Source organism: Balaenoptera musculus, chromosome 10 (assembly GCF_009873245.2).
Source record: "Balaenoptera musculus isolate JJ_BM4_2016_0621 chromosome 10, mBalMus1.pri.v3, whole genome shotgun sequence".
Classification (NCBI taxonomy): Eukaryota; Metazoa; Chordata; class Mammalia; order Artiodactyla; family Balaenopteridae; genus Balaenoptera; species Balaenoptera musculus.
In genome coordinates, this window is record NC_045794.1 from 87,578,856 (window position 1) to 87,604,715 (window position 25,860).

General features: G+C 41.2%; 1 long non-coding RNA gene across 1 annotated transcript in view; it reads left to right on the top strand.

Moving 5' to 3' along the window:
• Nucleotides 1–208: 208 nt before the first annotated feature.
• The window catches only part of LOC118902303, a 38,633-nt gene continuing 12,981 nt past the window's right edge, over nt 209–25,860 (top strand). The window contains exons 1-2 of the long non-coding RNA XR_005021544.1: nt 209–472; nt 15,133–15,157. This is a non-coding gene — a long non-coding RNA (uncharacterized LOC118902303). The remainder of the gene's footprint in view (nt 473–15,132; nt 15,158–25,860) is intronic.

A 25,860-nucleotide genomic window follows, 5' to 3' on the forward strand; every position in this document is an offset into this window, starting at 1 on the left:
CCTCCGCCGCCCAGCCTCACCCTCCAGCCCGCACCGGCCACGCCCCTCGGCCCCGCCCTCGCCCCAAACCTACTTTAAACTCCCGCCCCCTCTTAACGACGACCGATGCCCAGCCGGGGAGCCCGCAGGAGGCTGCGGATTGGCCGGCGCCGCGGTTGCCCAGGTGACGGGTGGGTCCTGCTGGGTCCCAGAGCCGGGCGGGGCGGGGGCGAGGGTTGCCCGGTGGTTTCCGTCCCGGCCCGCCAAGCCTGCGGCGCCCAGGTTTGCGCCTGTCGGTAGCTAGAGGGGGCGGTCCCCGCGCGCCCCTCCGCCCAGCGCGTTTCCCGCCGCCCTCCCGCTAGGGGCGCGACGCCCTCCGCCTCCATCTCCGCCCCCAGGATCTGCGGCTGCCAGCTTCCGAGCGCGGCTTCCCCGGACGGCGGCGCGATGGGCTGCGGGAACTCCACCGCCACCAGCGCGGGCGCGGGCCAAGGTGAGCGCGGCGGGCGGCTGGGGGTGCGGTGACGGCGACTCGGGGGCTGTGGGGAGCTCTGCAGGGCGGGCCGCCTCTGCGGGAGAGGCCAGGAGAGAGGCGGCGAGAAGGAAGGATGCAGGGACCTCGGGCATGGAGGGCGTGCAGCCCCCTCTCCCCGTCCCCATTTTCGGGACAGGAGCAGACCGTCTGGTTTTGGAAAGACCGAAAGCAGGGCATGTCCCCCCTGTGCGGGAGGCGGTCGCGCCGGGACGAGGCTAGCTTGCAGAGGGATCCTGCGGAGGGAGCGCGGGGAGTCCTGGCGGCGGGGCTACCCTGCAGCACGTAGACCCGGCACCCTCCTGGGAGAGAGGGTTCCTACTCTTGGCCAGCGTCCGCTCCCCCTCGTCCAGCAGTCGCTCCCGCAGGCCTCGCCCCCAGCCCCTCGGAACCCAGAGGCTGCACCTGGAAAAGTGCAGCAGAACAATTCAGGACTTTTTTGGGGGGAGGGAGGTGCTAGTGCGTTGGGAAGAACTGCAAACAGGGCTCTAAAAATTCATCCGAGTCTGTCTTGATGCTTAAGACCCGCTGGGCTGCTTGTAGGATTTCTCTGAGAACCTGCAGTATTGAGGATGCTTTAGAATATGTGTGACAGAGCTTTAGTATTAGCAGTGATGTGTTCGTATATTTTTCATTTAAAAAATAAAAAATATTGAAAGTTCTGTTTACACCTCTTCATTTTGTTGATTGGCAGGGGAAGTCTTCTATAGATTTCTGCAGTCAGCCAGGCTTTGTATCAAGTGACTTATTCCAAAACTCAACCGTTCTCTTTGACCCAGCTAGTGTCTACTGATTTACGAGTCTGGATCTGTTTTGAGTAATATCTGCTGACCTATTTTGGTGTCTTTTGGATAAAGAACTCATATCTCATCCAGTTGAGATCAATCAGATGCCACATTCCATCCTAGCCAGCAAATGGGAACAGCGTTCTGATGCTGCAGTATTTCCTAGGCGGGCGTGGATGCCCTGTCAATGACTTTGTGACCTTGGGTCTGTCACTTCCCTTAACCCAGACCTCCTGGAAGTTTAAAATTTAAGCCTTTTTCATTTATTTAAAGTTTATTTTGATGTTCACGTATGGGATCAGATATGGAAATCTGCTCATTTAATTGGCCAAGTTTGTTATTCCTCTTTGGCTGTCAGTGACCACACGAATGGAATATTTTTTTTTTTTTTTTTTTTTACAAATGGAATATTTTAAGAAAAGGTGCTAAAGTATGTGGGATTCTAGTCCTAGAGCTTTGAATGAACGCAGGTAATAATTCATTGAAAAGTTTATCTCTTGCAGGTAACCTTTACCATCGTGAATTAAATTCTCAATCTTGTGTTAGGCAGAGAGCCACTGGGGAACACATTTTTCAATTCCTGTAACAGTGACGTAGGTTAGTTAGCTTAGTTAGTGCCTTAAGGCAAGGGCAGGATTCTACTTGAGAGTGGCCAGAGAGCTCTGCGTGGAAACCTGGAACAGTGTCAAGGCCATACCCTGCACCAGGAATTACAATTGACTCTTGAACAACATGAGGTTGAACTGTACAGGTCCACTTATACACAAGATAGTTTTCAATAGTAAATACTATAGTACTACACGATCTTTGGTCGTTTGAATCCGAGGATGTGGAACTGCAGATATGGAGGGCTGACCATAAGTTATACTCAGATTTTCAACTCTGTGGAGGGTTGAGGCCCCTAACCCCTGCGCCGTTCAAGGGTCAAGTGTATATCTCTCAATCTAACATGCACTGTGGCCCTATGCCTTCCACTGCATGTTCACCCTACTTTTAAAAATGTTAAGAACCATTAACCACAATACAGAAAAAAGGAAATCATAGGAAGGATTTGTAACAGATTTCCTTTAAAGTGGAGCTAGTTTACTTCATTTACATTTTTGTTTATTAATGAACTGCTTGTCAGGTTTGGGGATAGAGGGAGGAGTTCCACTGCTAAACCAGAATGATGATAAGGGAGCTGCAATGGTAATGTAAGAAATAGAGAAAATATAATTCTCTTTACAAATATTTGGTTGACCTTCCCCCCCACCCCAGGAGCACATCCCTTATTATGTAAAGGGAGATACAGTTATATTGAAAAAAACCACTCCAAATGCATGTCTTCTTGATGAGTAGCCTCACTTTTGTTCACGAAGGACAGCTGTAAGAGCGTGCTGTTCTCTCCTCAAGCTCGCTCTTTGCTAAAAATTACTGTATGTTCAGAGAAGAGCAAGATACCGAGGGCAGACTGTAAAACATGAAGGAGGAGAAAACATTTGAGTTGGGAGTTGTTGCATCACCTCTTTGATGGCTCTGCCCTTGTCTCTGAGAAGTCACCCCCCAAACATTTCTCTGCTAGTGAGTCCAGCTGGCTAGCTTTGGGATTTGTTCATTGTTATTTTGAAATTTTCTATCAGCTGGTGGTAGGACTTCTGTTTCAGAAAGGAGGAGAGATGGAAGGTTAGGAAAAAAGTTCAGAGAAAGGTGGTGGACAGGTGCTGAACTTGAGTCTGGAGAGTGAGGCTCAAGCTTGACATTGGCACTGTGCTGGCTGCGTTACTGTGGGCATTTCATTTTACTTTTTTGTACTGTAATTATTATATTACAGTACTCTGTACTGTAATTATTATATAGTAGTGGAAAATACCACTTTGAAGGTGAAACGGTTTTCCTTGAATATTTTTCTATAAGAACATGACAAATCTACTTTCAGAGGATGCATTTGCACTTTATAATAATGCCCCCAACCTGAAATCTCCATTGTAAGCCCTGTTTTACTACCTAAGTAGTTCAGGTAAAACCAGATAATTGTTTCTCTTTTCCCTGAGCTATTTGGACAACTGCTTTTCTTGGCTTTTGTCTGGTGAAATTGGTTTCTATGACAAATTGATATTTAGTAGTGTACTTGAGTAAATTTGATTCTGTATGTCCAACATGTGGAAAAGCTAAAATGCAGTACAATGGTCAAATGACTGGAAAGAATCAGATCATTCAGTCCCTAGATAATTCAGGTTAGATTTCCTTTGTAGTAGATTTCTAACTCTAAGCGTGTACAGAGTCCACCTCTATGTGCAAAGCTTTGTACTCTTTTAGGAAAGTTTAGGGCAAGGGTAGCGCGCAGCCGGCAAGGGATGACTGTAGAATGAAATCAAGCTTTCCACCTCCTAAGAAGCTGATTGTCTAGGTAGGAAGATTAACCATTTGAGAACAGTTGCAAAGCAAAGTGTAGTAGAATATACATCGAACATCCAAATGCCCAGGAGATGTTGAGTAAGATGCTAGTTTAATCGGAGAAGTCTTTGGGGAGGAGTCAAGCTATCAGTGCTTCAGTGTAGATGGGATCATGAGAACCATTCTGCTTACACAAGCGCTCTCTCCATTCTAATGTTTTAATAAGATCACCCTCTCAATGTAGGAATTTGATTTTTCCCAACCTAGAATTATACAAGGACTTCTTGTATTTTCCATTCATTGAAGATTCAGTACATTTTTCCTGCATAGTGTAGAGTCTAGACCCTAAACTGTAGAGAAACATCTGGGTTAAAGAGTCCATTTTTAAAAATTGAAGTACAGTAGATTTATAACATTTTGTTAATTTCTGCTGTACAGCAAAGTGATTCAGTTATACATATATATACTTTTTTATATTCTTTTCCATTATGGTTTATCTCAGGATATTGAATATAGTTCTTTGTGCTATACAGTAGGACCTTGTTGTTTATCCATCCTATATATAATAGTTTGCATCTGCTAACCCCAGATGCCCACTCCATCCCTCTCTCACCCTCCCTCCCCCTTGGCAACCACAAGTCTGTTCTCTATGTCTGTGAGTCTGTTTCATAGGTAGGTTCATTTGTGTCATATTTTAGATTCCACATATAAGTGATATCATATGGTATTTATCTTTCTCTTTCAGACTTATAAAGAGTCCATTTTTAAGGAGTTGCATTTGCTATAGGGCAGGGAACTTTTGCTTTCTGTGTGTTTTTCTCTGCTCTCCGTCCCCACCACTCTCTCACTCAGCAATCAGATTCTCTATCCGTTTGTTTTTCCTTGAAATGTATTCTCTAATTAGGCCGAGACATGAACACCCTTGCGTTTGAACTGATGATCCACAACAGGTCAGTTTCCTGTATACAGTCATACATGTAGATTGTTGAGCAAGTCTGTAATGTAAACCAGAAAATCCTATTTTATGTGAACCAGGAAATCTCTTCAAAGTTTGGACGGTTCCAAATATCTACAAGAGCCTATTTTGATGCAGGCTATTTTGCAGGCTGTAGAAGCTTTTTGCAGAGCAGAGTCATTTCAGAAGTGTTCTGCTCATGGTAGTTGATTGAATTGGTGAGTTGTAGGTTTTCTACCAGAGATGTGTAACTGGCAGCTATCTGACCATAACTTAGCTTATTACTAGAATGTTTCTATAATGGTTCTTCTGTTATTTATATACTAATAGTCTGAGGAGGCATGGAGGAGGAATTTAACAATTCTTTATCCTATTTTATCAGTGTACCCAGGGAGTTACTCTAATTCTTTTGGGTCCAATTACTTAGGTTAGTTATCTCCTTATCCTCAATTAGATAGGTAATTGCATTCTCTTCTTTTGCTGTAGCGGTATGGTCCGGCCTTAATCTACATCTGTAAATGGTTTGGTAGTATTAAAATTCTTCCACCGTGCTCAGCGTTAGTCCAGGCCATGTGGAGGGGAAATAATATAAAATTTTGCTGATATCATCAAAGAAGTCATTAATATCTTGTGCTACTTCCCCCCAGCTCACTTAGGTCCCAGCCCCACCATCCTTCTTTCTGTTCTTTATGCTGAACTCATTCTTGTTTTCTATCTGTTTGAAACACTCTTTGCTGGAGAGCTGATATTTTGTTAATTTATTTATTGTCTTTTTTGTTCCCCTTCCCCAAAGTTAGGCCTCATGAGAGCCTCGCACATCTTGTTCACAGCTGGACACTCAGCCTCTAGACCAATATCCAAACTTTCAGTGGAATTTTTAGGGTCTTAAAATTTTTTCTTTCGTTGAATGAATAACTATATTGGGGAAACAAAGAAGGTGTAAAATTGAGTCCTAAATTTTCATCATGTACCCTGTGACTGATGTAACACTAGAGGGAATGAAATAAAACCTTAAGCAATCAGGGAAGCCTGCTTGGAGGAGGTGGGACTCGATTTGACTTTGAAGAATAGGTAGGATTTGAATAAGCAGAAATCGGAAGGGAGGGCATTTTTAGAGCAGTATGAAAACATAGGGACAGAAATGGGTTCGGTGCATTTCAGGGCAGTGAGAAGTCTGGCCTGACTGGGTTAGTAGTTCATGTTGGTTGCAGGGTGTTGGAAGTAAGAAGAGTTAGGATGGGGGTGAGGAGGAAAGAGAGGCAGGAAGGCCTCAGAATTGAGAGGAGTCACTGGAGCCAAAAAATCCTAGTTTGAATCCTGCTTTCATCATTTATCAGCTGCATGACCCTGGGCCACTTGCTTAAACTGTCTGTACCTTAGTTTCCTCAGCTGTAAAATGGGAGAGTAGTTATAGAACCTACTCAGGATTAAATGAGTTAATATATGTAAAGTGCTTAGAGCAGTGCTTCATATAAGTACTCAGTATGCTATTTATTATTAACATAGGGAAAGACATTCATGACTGGTATAGAAGGAAGGAGCGAGCATGTAGAGTGACATAATTTAACGCTGTTGTCAGGAGTGAGTGAAGTGAGAGGGCCGTCGGTGAGTGATGGAGGTATTGATGTCAGGGACCCCTGGAAGCCAGCCAGGCTGAGGATGGGCTGCATGTGAGGGAGGAAGGGGAAGGGAGAAGGAAAAATGAACCCAAACTGTTAAAGCCTGGGCGACTGGAAGGAGATGCTACTTCCTCTAAAGGAAGGTAAGAGGTTGCAGGCAAGCCATATACTCTTGGGTGTGCCGCGTTTGACGTGATGTGAATGATGAGGGGTGTGGAAACGCCTCTGCTCAGACAGTTACCACTGATGCAGCAGAATCAGGAGGTTCACTTGTTCCAACTCCCCAGAATCGACGTTGCAACCATGTGAATGGTTCGCGAAGGTGACCCAAGTGAATTACCCAAGTTCTGCCATGAGCCACTTACAGCTCAATCTAGACGTGGCTTAAATTATAGCAGCTAACTGTCAATGTGTTACTTTATGTCTGTACTTATATGGCTACCTTTATTTATTCATTTTTACCTGCTGAAAGCATAGCTACTCAGCAAGGACAACCTGTAAGCAAAGAGATTTTCTGTAAGAGCTTCCACGTTCATTAACATAATTTTATTTGCAGTAACATGGATGGACCTAGAGGGTATTATGCTAAGTAAAATAAGTCAGACAGAAAATGACAAATACTCCATGTTATCACTTACATGTTGAATCTAAAAAAATGAAACAAATGAATAACTATAACAAAACAGAAACAGATTCACAGATACAGAAAACAAACTAGTGGCTGCCAGGGGTTGGGGGTGGAGTTACGGGTGAAATAGATGAAGGGGATTAAGAGGTATGAACTACCAATTATAAAATAAGTAAGTCACAGGGATGTAAGGTACAGCACAAGGAATATAGTCAATAATATTTTAATAAGTTTGGTGCATAATCTATAAAAATATTGAATCCTATGTTCTACACCTGAAATATAATATTGTAAGGCAACTACACTTTAAAAAAATGATATTTCTAGGACACGTTGACCTGAATTAATTTTTTTCTCCATTACTGAAGAAATGACTTATGAATCTGTATCTCTTATTGGCTTATTAAAAAATAGACACTGCTTTAGATGAACTAAAGAGCTGTTGTTCTCCTTCTTTGGGCCAAATTGAGACTATGACATAGTTTTAGAACTATTATGGGTCAGAGGAGATGTAGCGAGCTGTCAAAATTAGAGGGAACTCTGTTTATTTTTCTGTAGTTATGTTTATACAGTTCTCAGAGGGATGTTTTTCTTTTATAAAACAAATAAAGAGTAAATGTTCTGCATATTTTTTATTATTTCCCATGAGAGCCATAATCATTTATATTTCTGATGATTTATGCTGAAAGAAGAGTGATTTGTAAATCTTTAGTACCTTTTAGAAATTCTTCATATACATAATTTTATTTTTTGGTGTGTGTGTTTAAATTATCACGACTCAGTCTGAACAAGGAGACATGATTTAATATGTAATTTAGCAATTCATGTACTTGTGAATATTTCCAGTACGTTACATGAAAGCTATAAAGTGCATAGAGAACAGTGATGAAAAAGGCATTAATAGACTATATTCTCTCATGTACAGATGTATGTGACCTTTTAAAAGAGATAAATATTTTCTTTGTATTAGAATTTGGCACATGTAAGGAAACTCATAACAATAAATGTATGACTCTGAACAATATTGAAAACATACTGGGCAGTACAGCTCAATCTTTTTTTTTTTTTTTTTTAAAACTTGGGCTTATCCTTATTTATTTATTTATTTATTTATTTATTTATCTATCTATCTATCTATCTATCTATCTATTTATTTATTTATTTATGGCTGTGTTGGGTCTTCGTTTCTGTGCAAGGGCTTTCTCTAGTTGTGGCAAGCGGGGGCCACTCTTCATCGCGGTGCGCGGACCTCTCACTATCGCGGCCTCTCTTGTTGCGGAGCACAGGCTTCAGACGTGCAGGCTCAGCAATCGTGGCTCACGGGCCCAGTTGCTCCGCGGCATGTGGGACCTTCCCAGACCAGGGCTCGAACCCGTGTCCCCTGCATTGGCAGGCAGACTCTCAACCACTGCGCCACCAGGGAAGCCCTAGCTCAATCTTTCTAACTGATAAGACTGATTAGATTGCAAAGGAACATCTGTCTATAGGAACCAAGATGTTACAAATAGCTACTTAATATCACTGAACTGATGTAGTATCTTGCAACTGGCTTTCTCACGCACAAGGAATAAAATTTTGTCTGCGTTTGCAGAATGTATGATATGTCATATTAAACTTAATTCTCCCCCAAGGTTAATTTTGCTATGTATTTCTCTTCAAAAGGGAATTTCTGTTTTTGGAGAGGTGGAGGAGGCCAGGGATGAGAAGGTGTAGTGGGTTGAATGGTGACCTCTAAAAAGATACGTTCACATCCTAATCCCTGGAATGTGTGAATGTTATCTTGTTTGGAAAAAGGGTCTTTGCAGGTATAATTAAATGAAGAATTTTGAGATGAGGACATCATCCTAGATTGTCTGGGTAGGCCCTAAATCCAGTGATAAGTTTCCTTATAAGAGACAGACGAGGAGAAGACAGAGATACAGAGAGAAGGTGGTGTGAGGACAGGTGTAGAACAGAGAACGCACTCTGTGGCCACAAGCCAAAGAATGCCAAGGAGGGCCTACTGCCACCAGATGCTAAGAGACCTGGAACGGATTCCTCCCCGGAGCCTCTGTAGGGAGTTGGGAACTCCTGACACCTTGATTTTGTACTTCTGGCCTTCAGAATTCTGAGAGCACGTATTTCTGTTGATTTAAGCCACCCAACTAGTGGTGATTTGTTACAGCAGCCCTGTGGAACTAATACACAAGCCTTTTTCTGCACTTGTTCTGGGAATGGGATAAAATAAGAAAATATAGTTTACAAACTATACCTGGAGTGTAAATAATTATTTGCTGAAGCAAGTACAGCACGATTTAATCTTGGTGTGATTCATAAAGCATTTCAAGGTTGTTCAGGGGGTACCCGATTTTTATGGGGGTACCAGATTTTTATAAAACATGAAGAATATCTGAGAGGTTTATTCCCTCTGGATGCTATCCACTTCTCCAGTTCTCGGACACCAACTGGGCTGTCCTACCGTCCAGTTCAATTCTGAGGATCCTACCCGGAGTTAGTGTCTATCACCACGGGTTTGAGGGCTCAGTCCCCCGAGATGGTCTCACCTCAGATGCCAGTAGCAAGGATCAGGTCCCCAGCTTACTTGCATTGCCATCTGACTTGGCAGCAAATTTGGGGGTTCTCACAGCCCCCCGCCTCAGATTTGACAATTTGCTAGAATGCCTCACAGAGTTCAGGAAGGCACTTTCCTTACTGGCTTAAACATACCAATTTCTTATAAAGGACACAAATGAACAGCCAGATGAAGAGGTACAGAGGACATGTTAAGGGTCCCAGGTGCAGGGGTCTCTGTCTCCATGGAGTTGGGGGCCGCCCCCTCGTGGCACATGGATGTGGTCAACTCAGAAGCTCTCTGAACCCTGTCCTTATAGGGGTTTTTATGGAGGTTTCACTACATAGGCATGACTGATCGAATCATTGGCCATTGCTGATTAACTGAATCTCCAGCCCCTCTCTTTTCCCAGGAGGACGGGGAATGGGGCTGAAAGTTCCAAGCTTCTAATCAAGCCTTGCCTTTTCTGGCGACCAGCTCCCGTCCTGAAGCTGTCTAGGGGCTGCCAAGAGTCTCCTCATTGGAATGAAAGAGGCTCCTATCACCCCTATCTCTCAGGAAATTCCAAGGGTTCTAGAAGCTCTGTGCCAGGAATGGGGAACAAAGATCAAATATCTTTCTATGACTCCTCAATATCAGATTAAGTTTTTTAAATGTTTAAATTGAATTTGCTATGCATTTTTAAGTGACTGAGGCGTTTGACTTGGAGAATCATGAATACAATTTTAAAATCTTTTGATGAAACTATTGATAAAAGGTATGGACTTTCCTGGCGGTCCAGTGGTTAAGACTCCACGCTCCCACTGCAGGGAGCACGGGTTCGATCCCTGGTCGGCGAATCCCGCGTGCCATGTGGAGCGGCCAAAAAACAAAAACAACGGTATACATAATCACGGTGAAGTGAAGTGATATTGTGAACAAAGCAATAATCTTTAAGTGTTAAAGAAACAGTTACATTCAGAAGGAAATGTTCTTCTTTACATACCCTAACCATTTACAACTTTTGTCACTGGAACTGTATATGATACTTTTCTGAGAGCAGACCTTCCCCCCTTCTACTTTTTAGGAAGATATTTAAAATTATAATTATCAGTACTACAATTTAAGAAAATAGTCATTAAATCTTTTGACTGACAAAAATTCTAATGGTCTATATATTTTGTGGTGCTTTTATCCCCCAAGAAACATTTTTACCTTGCCTCCCTTATATTAAGGTACCACGGCTATGTTCAAATAGTAAAGAGTCATTTTGGCAGGAAATGAAGTGGTACTAACAGGAACAAATGTTCTATCCCAGACGGCTTGAAAGAAGTAGCTACACCACTATAAATATTTGTTCAATAAATGATGAATCACATGAACCATAAACATAACTTAAAGCAAATGGGATTTTGGCACTATCTGAATAGTTGTAGTCAAAGGATCTTTTGCATGAATTATCTAGAGAAGAACTCTCCGTCTGGTTAATTATAATCAATACATAGGTGAAGTGTGATTAAAATGTTGCACTGAGGGTAATCAGAATTTTTCTTCTATTTCTAATAATTTTATACTTTTGCAGAACAAAGAGATATTTCACATTTTATATGCCTAGATATTCTGATAGTTTTGCTGAGGGTTTCAACAATTACAGTCATTTTTTTTTTTTTCCCTTTTTCTCTGTGAAGCTGTGTGTCAGGGAGTCGTGTTCTACTTGCCCTGGTTATAAGCTTATCATTAACCCCCTGCTACCTTGCTCCTAAGAAGATGCACATCTTCTTCCCTTTAATAAAGATGGAGTGTACATTACAATCATATGTATATACTGGATTTAGTGTTTCTGACTTCTTGGCCTCCTTCACTTTGCAGTTATTAAATAGACGGTGCCCTTTAAATGAGGGACATTTGAGAACAGAAGAAATGGCCTGCTGACTTCCTTCTGGAAGGTAATACCTGGCATTTGCCTTGAGCCTGCTGGGATGTTAGATGGTGAACCCAGCAGGGAAGAGGCCGTAAGGGTGCCTGCAGCCTGGTGCAGTCAAGGTGAAGTGGATGCAGGGTTCCTGGTGGCTGATTAAAATAGGTACTGAGGAGACAACACGTGGCTGTTTTGAAGCAAATTTCACAGCCATTTATTGTACTTTGTCTTCTCAGCTGCCTTTGTCCGGCCAGTATTAGAAACTGAAGCAGGGTGAACTAGTGACTGTCAAACAAATACTGGAGCAGGAATTTTACTTGGGTCTTCTGCCTTCCAGTTCCACGCTGTTCTTTCCCTGCCACCCTGCTGCCATTCCCTGAGACACAGTGGGGCGGCTTCTGTCTGCTGTGCCCTCCCCGTGGATTGTGCTTGATGGCCCTTCATCTCTAAAGGCCCAGCACTCATGAGCCATCATGATCGCTTTCTTCTCTCTGTAAGACTTCACGGAATCAGTTCCCAACACCTCCGGCTCTCCCTTCCCCTGAGTGCAGCAACCCCCAGTCATTCCCTGTCCTTTTCCATGAAAATGAAAATAAGAAAATGAGGATATTTATTTTCTTTTTAGACTTTCTTCCAGATTCTCATGCTTGTTTTGACTCTGAAATAAAATATTCATTTTTATGGGTTTTTGGTGGCACTAATCCTTTATTTTTACCTATCAAAACACTCCACTGTTCTTATGTTAAGGTTTTTAAAATTTTAGGATTTTTTTTTTTTTTTTTGGTTTTATGATCTCAGATTCCAAAGCAGTTTTTATTTATATAATTTTAATGAGAGTTGTGGAACAGAAATGTTACTCTTCCCTGAGTAAAGACTCAAGTTTGTTACAAAGTTCAAGTTTGGTCAAAGCCTTAGAAGAATTTATCTGAGACATAGTCTTGATTACCTTTATGCTCTGCTTTGAATTTGCAGAATTATAGATCATAGATTAATATCACTGGGGTACAGTTTTTACAATTTTGGCAATAACGTTTTTGCAGACTTATTTGTTTATTTTGTAGCACATTTTCCTTTATTTTCACACCTCTGTGACTTGTGCAGAAGTTAATTTAATTCCCATTTCATAGATATGGAAATTGAGATATTAAGGAAAATGTGACTGCTAATAATAACAACTTAGTGAGCTATTTTAATGTGCCAGACTTTGTGCTGTTTACATCTTTTTCTAATTTTTAAAATTTATTAAATTTTTTTTACTGAGGTGTCATTGACATATAACATTGTATTGGTTTCAGGTGTACAATGAAATGATTCCGTATTTGTATACACAGTGAGATCATCACCACAATAAGTCTAGTTACCATCTGTCACCATGCATAGTTAACTTTTAGGATTTACTGTCGTGGCAACTTTCAAGTATGCTCTACAGTATTATTGACTGTAGTCACTGTGCTGTACATGACATCCCCATGACTTATTTATTTTAGAACTGGAAGTTTATATCTCTTGACCCCTGTCACTTGTTTTGCCCATTCCCTAACCCACCTCCCCTCTGGCAACCACCATTCCTTTCTCTGTATCTTTGATTTTTGTTTTGTTTTGTTTTGTTTTCATTTGGTTTGTTTTTTAGATTCCACATATAAGTGAAACCACATGGTATGTGTCTTTCTCTGACTTATTTTGCTTAGCATAATTCTCTCAAGGTCCGTCCATGTTTTCGCAAATGGCAAGATTTCCTTCTTTTTTTTTTATGGCTGAGTAGAATTCTATTATTCTAGCCTCTTTTATATATAGGTATATCTATATATATCTCACATCTCCTTTATCCATTTACCCAGCTACGGACACTTGTTTTCAATCTTGGCTATTGTCGATAATGCTGCAATGAACATAGGGGTGTATATATCTTTTTGAATTAGTGTTTTTGTTTTCTTTGGATAAATACCCAGGAGTAGGATTGCTGGATCATATGGTAGTTCTATTTTTAATTTTCTGAGGAACTTCCATACCGTTTTCCGTAGTGGCTGCACCAGTTTACATTCCCACCAACAGTGTGCACTGGTGTCCCCTTTTTTCCAGATCACTTACCAATACTTGTTATTTGTTGTCTTTTTGATAGTAGCCATTCTAACAGGTGTGAGGTGATATCTTGTGGTTTTGATTTGCATTTCTCTTATGATTAGTGATATTGAGCATATTTTCATGTGCCTGTTGACCATCTGTATATCTTCTTTGGAAAAATGTCTATTCAGATGTTTGCGCATTTTAGAATCAGGTTGGTTTCTCTCTCTCTCTCTCTTTTTTGCTGTTGAGTTTCATGAGTTCTTTATATATTTAGAATATGAACCCCAATCAGATATGTGATTTAGAAATATTTTTTCCCATTCAGTAGGTTGTCTTTTTATTTTGTTGATGGTTTCCTTTGCTGTGCAGAAGTTTTTAAAATTTGATGTAGTCCCACTTGTTTACTTTTGCTTCTGTTGCCTTTGCTTTTGGAATCAGATCCAAGCATTAATTTCCAAGACTGGTGTCAAGTACCTTACCACCTATGTTTTCCTCCAGGATTTTTTATGGTATCAGGTCTTACATTTAAGTCTTTAATCCATTTTGTGTTAATTTTTGCGTATGATGTAAGATAATAGTTTAGTTTCATTCTTTTGCATATGACTGTCCAGTTTTCCTGACACCATTTATTGAAGAGACTGTCCTTTCCCTATTGTATATTCTTGCCTCATTTGTCGTAAATTAATTGACCATGTATGCATGGGTTTATTTTTCGGTTCTCTAGTCTGTTCCATTAATCTGTGTACCTGTTTTTTGCCAGTACCATACTGTTTTGATTACTATAGCTTTGTCATATAGTTTGAAATCAGGGAGCATGATGCCTCCAGATTTGTTCTTTCTCAAGATTGCTTTGGCGATTCAGGGTCTCTTGTGGTTCCATAGAAATTTTAGGATTATTTGTTCTATTTCTTTGAAAAATGTCATTAGTATTTTGATAGGGATATACATCTTTTAAAGAACTTCACAATAACCTTTGAGAAAGGTATTCTTATTTTCCTCATTTGACACAAGAGGGAAGTGAGGTTTTAAGAGATTAAAGGATACTGAATGCCATGTGGCTTGTAAAGCTGGAACCAAGTTCTGTGTTGTTCAGGTAAAGATATTAGGGGGAGGAAGTGCAGATGGAACTGTGCTGTGGGCAGAGAATCTGTGTTAAGTGATAGGACTGGGGTCCAAAAGAGATGGGTTGTTTTTGGCACGTGAGTGGGAAGCAGAAATGAGAGGGTTCAGTAGCAAATAGGAGCAGAGTTAGAAATGTATGTTACTCCTTTTGGAGCTGGGCTGGCATCCTTAAGTCTTGCTAATTCATTTAGGATATCACCTCCATTTTGTCTTGTGACTTAGCTTTACTTTATGATTAGTACATAGTGTGACTTATAACAGTTCCATGTAGGTACTAGCTTAGAAGGTGTGTGGCTTAGAAAAGAAAATACTTCTCAAATCTGTCAGTTTCCTAATCTGCTCATCTGTAAAATGAGCAGATTAGTTTGGGCGGTCTGTAAAATCCCTTTCAGAAACAACACCTTATAATTTATAGGAATTGTTAAAAATGGGCAGAATAAATTCTAAACCGAAGATTTAGATTTTATGATTTTCCTGCTCTCCTTTTCTTTTTTTAAGATGATCTTTCAAAAAATCATATTCTCAACTCATCTCTTATAAAATATTATTTTAGTTGGGTATTGGGCTTAAGATTTTTATAGCAATACTATCAAGATAATGGAAAGTTATCTTTTTCTTTTTTTCTAGGCCCTGCAGGAGCAGCTAAAGATGTGTAAGTACTTAATATTATGATTTTCTAAACTCTTTCTAAGGAAGACACTGTTTTCATGGTTATGACCTTTAGATATGTAGGTTTGGCTGAAAAGACATGGAAGTACTTTCTGTACTGAGCACAAATTAAGATTATCATTTGGTTTATAACTAAAGGGCTATTTGAAGAATGGGTTTATTTGTGACTTTTCATTTTAGCATTTCATTTGCCCTAGCATTTTAACTCAGAACTTTAAGAAAGGGAAATGTTTAACTCTGTTTCTATACCAGCTTGTGTAGAGATTTCTTCTAATTGCAAGCAAGTGTTTATGGGAGAATTAAGCACCTAGCTCCTATGACTATGCAACATTTTAGAGTTTAGCCCGTGAGGAGGGCCTGGAGCCAAGCATTTACCAAATGCACACTGAATCGTTTTAAAGTCGATAATTAGGCGTTTGAGTGAATGTATATGACCATTCAAGGTAATCAACATTGAGTTGAACTTCAGACCACAGGACCCTTTCTGTGTTTCCATCATGCCCCTTCTTTGCATCTTCCTACCTCAAATCTAGGTATAGTAAGGACATTGCAGTAGTTCACTATTTAAGAGTGTTTGTGGCACAGGAAACTGTATTCAGTATTCTGTAATAAACCATAATGGAAAAGAATATGAAAAAAATATATAACTGAATCACTTTGCTGTATACCACAAACTAACACAACATTGTAAATCAACTATACTTCAATGAAAAAAATAAATAAAAATAAAAATCAGCAGTTCTGGAAAAAAAAATAAAGTGCCATTAGGGAGCTGGACATTGGGATTGGGGGAGGGAGAAGGTGGGGATGGAGAACCCCAAGAACGACAACAACAAAAAGAGTGTTTGCGGTCACTCCATGGATTGTGGAATCAACCTCTGCCCAAGCCACCCCAGTTGGTTTGGATGTCAAGACTGATGGTGCCACACACACACCAAGAGGGTAGGAAAAGATGTATTGCTCACATAATGAGGCTTTCTGGGGAGAGCAGAGTGGCTCCCGAACTGGTCCATTCAGTCTGAGTGAAGGAGGGGGTGAGCAGCTTTGGTTTTTATTGGGACTGGGACTGGGGTGAGGGCTTCTGCGCATGGGCAGAGGAGTGCCTGTCTGTATCTTCCCTGCCAGCGCACATGTACGAGTTCCCAGATTTCTTAAAGGCTTTCGCAGCTGTGGGGCAAACGGAGGGGTGGGCCTTAAAAGCTTTCGTCAAAAGCAGAGTCGGACTTTTTTTTTTTAATTATAAAAAGGAATCCGGAGAAGATTAGAATAGGGTTGTAAAGTTTTTTGGGAATTAAATAAGCTTTTTATATGGGACTTTAGGTACAAAGGAGGCAGTGTAGAATGCTTCAGTGTCCTGGTTGCAGTGGTTGAGTTTATCACCAAAACGTTTAGCAACAATGTGTTCAGCATCCTTACCTGTTCCTGTTATTGCAGTATCTGGGTCTCTCTTCGGTCTCTCCCTCCCCTTTCTATATGTTGTTGCCAGATTAATCCCCTGCCCTTTTAGGCCCTCTACTCCCAACTTTTTTTTTTTTTTAATTTATTTATGTTATTTATTTATTCATTGGCTGAGTTGGGTCTTCGTTGCTGCGTGCGGGCTTTCTCTAGTTGCGGCGAGCGGGGGCTACTCTTTGTTGCGGTCCACGGGCTTCTCATTGCGGTGGCTTCTCTTGTTGCGGAGCACGGGCTCTAGGCACGCGGGCTTCAGTAGTTGTGGCACGTGGGCTCAGTAGTCGTGGCTCGCGGGCTCTAGAGCTCAGGCTCAGTAGTTGTGGCGCACGGGCTTAGTTGCTCCGCGGCATGTGGGATCTTCCCGGACCAGGGCTCGAACCCGTGTCCCCTGCATTGGCAGACGGATTCTTAACCACTGCGCCACCAAGGAAGCCCCACTCCCAACTTTTGATTAGTCTCCACTGCCCACGGGATTGAGCCCAGAATCCTTTGGGAATAGGAAGGCCCTTTAGGTTTCAGCCTTTAGCCTTTCAGCCTGCAGTTAGAGAGTGAATGAGGCCAAGGACCCAGAGGTGAGCTGAAGTCCTGCTCTGAGACCACTCTCAGGGTCTCAAACTGACCTCCTGTTTCCTGTCTTGATTCCTTGTTTTTTTTTGCTGTTCCCTCTGCCTGGAATGGCATTTTCTCCAATTCTGTCTGTGAAAATTCTATCTATTCTCCTGGGTTTATATCTTATCCTTTACGAGAAGAACTTCCTGGATCTCTCTACTGGATATGTCTTCCTCTTCTGAACTTTTACAGCAGCTTGGACCTGTCTTATGATATGTCATATTGGGCTTATAATGTTATTTATCTCCTTGTCTTTTCTCCCTTGGGAATTGAGAGAAGTCCCCTCTAGTTAATAGTATCGTGCTGTGGACATAGTGTTTTAACAAATGAATTCCATCATTTCTCTTTAAGGAGAGATTGATTTCATGACTTCCTCTTCCTTTCAGAAGCATGGAAATTCCTAAGAAGATTTAGTGATACCTTTGTGGACATTTTGTCAACATTAACTACTCCAGGACATGAGATGCCATTTAACTACTTTCTAAAATCCTGAATTCTCTAGAATTTAAACTTTCTGTGACTTTGTGTACCTCATAGGTTCTATAACTAAAAAGACGTAATTTTACTCAATAAATGACCCTTTAAAAAATAAATATGGTAAATTTAATTGGAAAAAGTTGAAGAATATTATAGTATTATTTTTCCTTGCACAAAAGGTATATTCAAACCCTTTTTTAAGAAAAAATCAGAAGCTATAGATTTATAAATCTTGACCGTACCATTAGGGGGGTGCTATGAAATTAGGGGGTGCCATGAAAGGAGCTAAGAAATTAAGACAATTTAAACTTATATTATGAAGATTTAAATTTTTTCTTCTTGCTTTAAATTTGAAGACACTGATTTCAAGGCAAAAGAAGTGGCCAAACTCACATAATGGATGCTAAGAGTACAGAACTTCAAATAGGGCAACCACCATAATGTACAGACCACATAAAATTCTTTGGGGGGGAATTACAATTGTTTTTTAGAAGTCAGAAACGTTATGATTACTCCCTTAATATATAATAAAAATCAGTTCTCTAGGGAAGGTTTGGGATTTTTTACTATGTCTCCACTTACCTGTTTATTTGCCTGTTTTCTATAGGCAAGAAGCCAGGATTTAATAACAAATAAAATGATATTTCTGCCCTGAAGTAGGTCAGTGGCTACTGGGGACCAAAATACAGTGTGATTTTAAGTGTTAATTATTAAAATAGTCAAAATTTAATGCTTGTCTAGGTCGTGAATGGTGAGCAAGAGTTTGTGTAGGAAGGAGAAGAATGGCAACCCAGGGCAGGAGAAAGAGCACGAAAAGAGGCACATGGGTACCGGAGAGCCCCAGCTCTTCTGGGAAGTCACCCAGTCTGCCCTGAGCCTGTGGTGTAGGCTCAGCAGAGGTGGAAGGTGAGGCTGGTGGGCTGGAGCCGGCTTGTGGAGGGCCTTTGGTGCCAGGCCGTTCATTGTACTTGATTTTTATATGCATTCAAGAGCCATTCAGAATTTTAAGGTGGGGAATTACATGACTGTGTTTGAGCTTTAGGGTGATGACTCCCAAGGCAGTGGGATATGTGAGATGGGGGAGGGGTGGAGGCACAGGGGATTAATGGCGCTGAGGCCACGAGAGGGTTAGACAGCAGACAGGACACCGGAAAGGAGCAGAGGTGGTGTGTTCAAGGTGCACTCGGAAATACAATTGATAAGACCCGTTGAATGACTGAATGGGGAAGTAAAGGAAAGGAACATCTGAGGCGAAGATGACCCTGTGGTTTCAAACTTGAGCCAAGGGAAGGGATGGCTGATGATCCAAAGAGATCACATGGGCTAAAGGGAGAAGAGAAGCCAGTGCACGTAGCGTGACAGCCACACTGGTCACTTGGGGGACTGTGGTTTCAGTTGGGTGATGTGAGTTCTCTGATGGAGTCAGGGTGAAAGTGAACTTAGGAGTGTTTTACAACAAAAAGGCAGTAGTGATGGAAGGATGTTAGTAGCTTAAAGAGGAAGCATATTTTAAGAAATACATTTCTTCTTTTTTTTTTTTTCTGGCCACTCCATGTGGCTTGTGGGATCTTAGTTCTCCAACCAGGGATTGAAACCCATGCCCCCTGCAGTGGAAGCGCAGAGTCTTAACCACTGGACCTCCAGGGAAGTCCCAAGAAATATATCTGTTATAAAAGGAATACTAAGGAAATTCAGAAAGTATGGAAAAGCATTTTTTTTTTAAAAAGAAAAAATCAGCTATTATCCTCCCACCAGAGACAATCATCATTAATATTTTACACTGTTTTCTTCCGTTTCTTTGTGATTATTTCTGCCTAGTTATGTGTATGGATGATTTTGTATATTGAAGTCTGTTTTTCTTTTTCTATTTATTTTTTACATGGAGGAGAGGTAGGTGTACCCATAGGCAAAAGGGTAGAAGTAAGTTGAGTAAGAAGAGCTGAGGGTAGTTTGGGGAGGGGTTATCTGTGTGACTGAGGGAATAATCAATGTACATAGATCCTAGGACATGCAAGAAGGATTAAAAACATAGAAGGGTTCCCTTAGCAACTTGAGATAAGGAGGAAAGCATGGGTGAAGATATATAGAAATTTAATCATCATAAGACAGACCCATATGTATATCAGGGAGTGAGACTTTCTTTTTTCTCTCCCTCTCTTTTCAAAAATAAATCACAGTACACTAACATGCAGAACAAAACAGAAGTGAATTCAATGTGATGACATTTGGCTATTTTCACAAACCTGCGAATCAACCATGCTTTTATTTTATTTCAGCGAATTATCTTAGCTACTTGGCACAAATAGGTCGTGTTGGGATATTTTTGGTTGGAAATGGCAGAAGCCCAGCTTAAACTGGCCTAAACAAACAAACATAAAGGAATTTATTGGCATGTGTAATGGAAAACTTCCAGGGGTTAGGCCTTAGTCACAGCTGGATCCAGGTGATTGAATGACAGGAAGAAACTCTCTCATCTCTCCTTTCCTGTTTTTGGCTCCATGCTGAGGCAGCTTTCCCCCAGTCGTGATGGAGATGGCCAGTTTCTATCTCATCAGCTTAATAATTCCTGTAGAAAAAGAGCTTCTCTTTCCCCGTAGTTTGATCAAAAGTCCTAGGGCTAGGCTTTCCCTGGCTAGGACGTGGGGTCAGGTGCCTCTCCCTGAACCAGTCAGTGGGTCAGGGGAACTGTGGGCTCTCATTGGCCGGGCCTGGGTCACGTGCCCACTGCTGCAGCCAATCGGTGTCATTAACCTCACCTAACCACATGGCTAAACAGTGGGAGAGTGGTGATGCTGTTACCAGAATAGGAGAGAATTATAACTGGGCAGGCAGAAGAGAAGCAGCTTCTCCATGTAGGTCACCTTCCATGTTATTTCAGAAAAATCTCTTGATTTTTAAGAATACATATATTCTATGTATATGAAATTTCCAAATATATGTTGAATAACAAGTTGACTCAAATTTAATGTCTGCTGTTGAACATAAAAGCTCATGGCCACTCAATTTAAACAAGGTAATTCAAATACTTCTTTCACTTAAAACTTGTAAAGTGATATTTCATTAAGATTTTTTTCTGAGCAAAGTAATTTTATTGTTATGGAAGGTAACAGCTATAGAGAAAAATATCTTGGAATGAGTTATCATAAAACACGCTGAAGGGACTTCCCTGTCAGTCCAGTGGTTGAGACTTTGCCTTCCAAGGCAGGGGGTGCGGGTTCAATCCCTCGTCGGGGAGCTGAGATCCCGCATGCCCCGAGGCCAAAAAAACCCAAAATATAAAGCAGAAGCAATATGGTAACAAATTCAATGAAGACTTTAAAAATGGTCCACATCAAAAAAAAAGAATCTTTAAAAACAACAACAACAACAAAAACATACTGAAGCTCTGTCTTTTTTAAAACATGAAATTATGTATCTCTAATCTTGAGGTTCCTTGGAATTCTTTATAAATTTCTCGTGTCATATACACCCGTGTCAGCTGAGCCCTCTCCTAATTACAAGCCTGAGGGTATCTGATGGCCTTGTTTCTCCTCTGTGACATGGCAGGCAAGGCTGTCTTCTGAAGTGAGGTAGCATTGAAAAATTCTACCCATCTTCTGGGGTGGAAGTAGCATTGAAAAAGCATGCATTTTGGAAGCAGACAGACCTGTGTTTAAACTGCTCTCCATCCTTTACTGGCTGTGTGATATTGTGTCTTTAATCTTCTTATCCGTAAAATTGGGATAATAATAACCGTTCAGGGTAACCATCTTCATCATTATCATCATCATTCTCAATTTTAATAGCTCATCTTTATTGAGAACTGCATACCATAGAGTGATTTCCAGCACTTTAAGTACATTATCTCATTCAGTACCCCCAACAGGCTGATGAAGACAGTAGTGCTCTTTCATTTTACAGATGAGGAGATGGGACACAGAGAGGTTAAGTAACTGCTTAATGGTTGTGATGGTTATTAGTACAGTATATTCAGTTCCTAGGATAATACTTGGTATTACGTGTTGCTATCCTGCTTCCCCATCCTGCCCCCCCTGCCCGTAAATGGTAGCTAGAATTATTAGGTAGTTTAAGGGTTGTTGAAAAGATTTGGCAGTGCCTCTGTTATGAACCCCTGATGGCAGAAGACCCAGTGCATTGAGGGCCTTGCTGTGGTTAGAAATCTCACATTCCCATTGGTTGCCCATCAACACATGGTCAGATTTTCCTTGGTGGGACCCAGTGGAATAAAAGCAGGCAGAGAAGCAATTGAGTGGGTTCATTCAGGGATAGAGAGGGGTTGGTGGTGACCTGCAGGTATGGTTGAAATGCTTGACTGCAAGGCACATGCTGGAGAGAGGGGGAGGGGAAGCCCGAAGGGGCTGATGAATGGGGAGAGCTGGGAGCATGGATGGGCTGGAGGCTTCTTGGGAATAGTGGGGAGGGGAGAAAGAAGGATTTTTTTTTTTCCCTAAGGAGTGGGATTGTCTACCCTAAAATATCAGAGGTGAAATAATTGCAGGAACTAAGCTCCATGGAGCACCCCTGGGATTAAGTTCTTAGAGCAGCAGTAAAAGTTGCTGGGATAGAGAAAGTCAGCAAAATGTGAAGCAAGAGGTCATTTAGGTGGTTTTCCTGGGATTTAAAATTGTCCAAGGTAATGATGGTTAGGAAGAAAACCTTTGAGTCAGGGCCAAAATGCTTAGTGCGTCCGGGGCTGTTATGGCAGGGCTGATGCCAAAGAGGAGAGTTTTTGAGTGAAAATGAAATTGGCCCCATCTGAAAGAGTGCTTTGGGGAGGTTGGGAGCATTCTGGCTCTGTCTCCTGTTTGAAGACCCTGGGACAAGGGAAAACAAGCTGCTTATTCTCAAGGTTTTGAGAAAAGTGATACAACTGGGAAAAACAAGGTTTCTTAAAGGGGAGAGAACACTCCTGCCTGCTTTGTAGCAAAGGATACTTCTACAGCCAATGTGGAAGTAATCCAGCACTGTGTGCTTCTTAGAAGGAGAACAGAAGAGGGGTAGGGAAATTGCAATTTAATTCTTGATCTATTACCCCATACAAAGAGCAAATGTCACTCATGTTCTCTGGTAGTACATTCTGGAAGAAAGAAAGGGGCCCATCCAAGGAGAGAGACTTAAAGCTAACTGTCCTAAGAAGTTTTGAAATTGTGAAGACATGGATGAGATTACATATAGGCCCTAACAGTCAATGATAAAATGTTAATTCTGTCCAATATCATATGTAATTAAATGCTTGGTAGAATCGATTGGAACCTCCGTGAAAAGGAGGGGTCATCATAAAAACATATTATAGAGAAAATTAAATGATTCCACTTTATCTGGAGGATGGTAGTGTCAATGGAAGTAAACATTGTCAATTAATAAGCTTATTCCAAAAGATGATCATGAATGGTAACTAAAAATAGATCATTGGAGCTACACGCATGATCTCCTGAGGTTTCCATATTGAAATTGTACCGTTTACAAATCAAAATAAATTTGGCCTCTGTAGTGACACTGCAAATATGGAAAAAGAAAAGGCTGCAGCCTGTTTTTCTGCTTCTTAGATCATCGCTAATAAGAATAGCTCTATATTTAGAACATTTTTGTTGATGAATAAGTGAAAAATAAATCCTTTCTTTGCCACAGAACTATGTCGTTCTGGAAGTCTAGGGCAGTGAGAACGTTCTGAATTTTAAGGCACCTGTAGCCACCATGCCTGAGGAGATACTAATTAGAGTGACTAGTGGCTGCCTGATGTTTATCATATGCACATAATGTATCCATGCCGTGCTTCCATTATTTTACCTTTGAAACCTTTTTTGTAGGTCACCTGGGACAGCTATTTTATACAACCCAGAAACTAAGCAAATATTGCGACGAAAATATTTTGATTACCATGTGCTACTGAGGAAGAAAAAAGTTGTGGTTTATATTTACTATAGTAACTCTGAATAAGGTCTCGCTTCATTGAAGTGATCGTTATTGATAGGATGGTAACCATAGTGGTATAAATTGATTGAAAGGTTTATGTGTTCTGTGTGGATAGTTAGTTTTAAAGAGGTATATGCACAAAATACATTAATGAAGAAAGGACAGGCAGAGGAAAGCCAGCCAGCCCCAAAGAGCAACCACAGACATGGAGCTGGTTTGGAAGTGGCTCACCTTCTGGAACCTTGACTTAAAAGAAGTCAGAGCTTTATGGTTAGAGAGAAATTCAGTGTCTCTGGTTCACTTAGGAGAAGGTCTGCAAAGCTAGTAGGAAGCAGATGGGTGTGCAGTGACCTAGAGAATCTGGATCAGTATAGATACTCAATGTGAGAAGTGTGAGGAGAGCACCATGCTGGCTTCACAGGAAGTAGGCTAGAAGTATTTGGTGGAAACTCTGAGATATAAGAAAGCAGTTTTGAAACCAACGGTTGCTTTTTTTTTTTTTTCTTTTTCTGACATCGCCCCAAATTGGGGCAACTTTGGTAAGATAGGGATCACTAAACACTATATCCCTCTGCAAAGGTGTGTCATTTTTTTTTTTTAACATCTTTATTGGAGTATAATTGCTTTACAATGGTGTGTTAGTTTCTGCTTTATAACAAGATGTGTCATTTTTAAACTATCAACTGAGGATTTAGCTTTTCAGCAATCCCCAAAGTGGGAGGAAAGGATGGACTTGTGGTCTACCCTCAATCACACTTGGCTCTGCAAACATTTTTATGAATGCAGTGGCCGAAAATCTGAGTCAGAGACTGGGAGCATGTGATCTCACTCTAGGAGATTATCATGAGACTCAATGGGTGGCTTTAACTTTGACACATTCTTTCTCCTCCAACACCTGTCCTTTGATAAAAGAAGCTAAGTCTTTGTTAACGAAAAGAGACCCGATGGTAATTAAATGCCCAGTGTATTTTTTAACCCTGGTCCCAAATTGTTAACATATGCTCCATGGTTCTTAGGAAATGTTCTTGTGGTTTAAAAGTTTTTTTTCAAAAGATGTGATGTGACCTTTTGATTAAACAATTATCGCACTATTACATTTTCTTTCTAAATGTGACATCACTTTCCACAAATTTTCAGATGCTGTATATGCCCAGAAATAAGACAGTGTCTTGAGACCAGAGAAAGCAATTTACCAAGAGGCTTTCGGTCATGCTCTCTCTGGAAAAAAACAAGTTTATTACACAAGTTTACTCTGTAGAGTAGTGGCTCATGGGGATTTAAAAATGGAGGAACTACTTGCTAAACTTAATCTAGGTCTTTTAGTACCTCTTCGCTCCTTTACTCTTTGGACCTGAGAAGTAAGTCTTCCTTCTAAAATGTGTCCTGGGCACAACTGTGAAACGGACGCTGTTTATACCTGAACCCCAGCTCTTAGTTCCAGCCCCTCCCCTGGGGTCCGGCCCCCTCTTTCACATGCCTCTGCCTTAATTGACACTGAGGCACACATGATGGATAATAGAGAACCTGAATTTGTAACTTTAGCCAACAGGTAAAATTAAACTATATTTAAATCTTAGCCTTTCCAGACCCTTAAAATTATTCAAATGGGTGGTTGCTTGCACCACTGAATAAAAAAAGCCAGCCTACCTTCCTCTTTACACTACACCCCACCCCCCTCCTCTTCACCTAGTTGGGGATTCCAGAAATCAAGGGGGGCCGTGACTTTCTCATCTTGTTGCATTTGCCGTGATATTAAGGCATTAAGACTGTGTTAAGTGGCCGGGCTTTCTCTGTTAGCTGTTAGATTCAGGTACATATTGCAGGGAGTAGTCTGTGGCCATTTGGTCCCTGGTTAGATTAGAGACAGCTGTTGTAGCCTCGTCTATTTCCCATTTCCTCTTTCAAGAGCACTAGACTGGGCTAAATTAAAATTGAGGTGAAGCTAATGATGAAGAGCTGACTTTCTCTCCCCATCTTTGCCAGCCAGAAACTTTCTGTTTTCCTGGCAGGGCCTTTGAGAATAGGGTAGACCAGCTGGGTAAGAGGCATGGAATTGGGTCCCCTCGCCTGGGTGATTGCCTTGCTAGGGGGTGCTTGTCCTCTGCAGGACCTACTGCAACCACCCCTTATTGCTACGGGACCCACAAATAGAATCAGATCTCAGGGTGCTCCCACGGGACAAGCACAATGTCTGACCTGGGAGGAAAGAGCTTATACTGCAAAGTAATTGCAGGC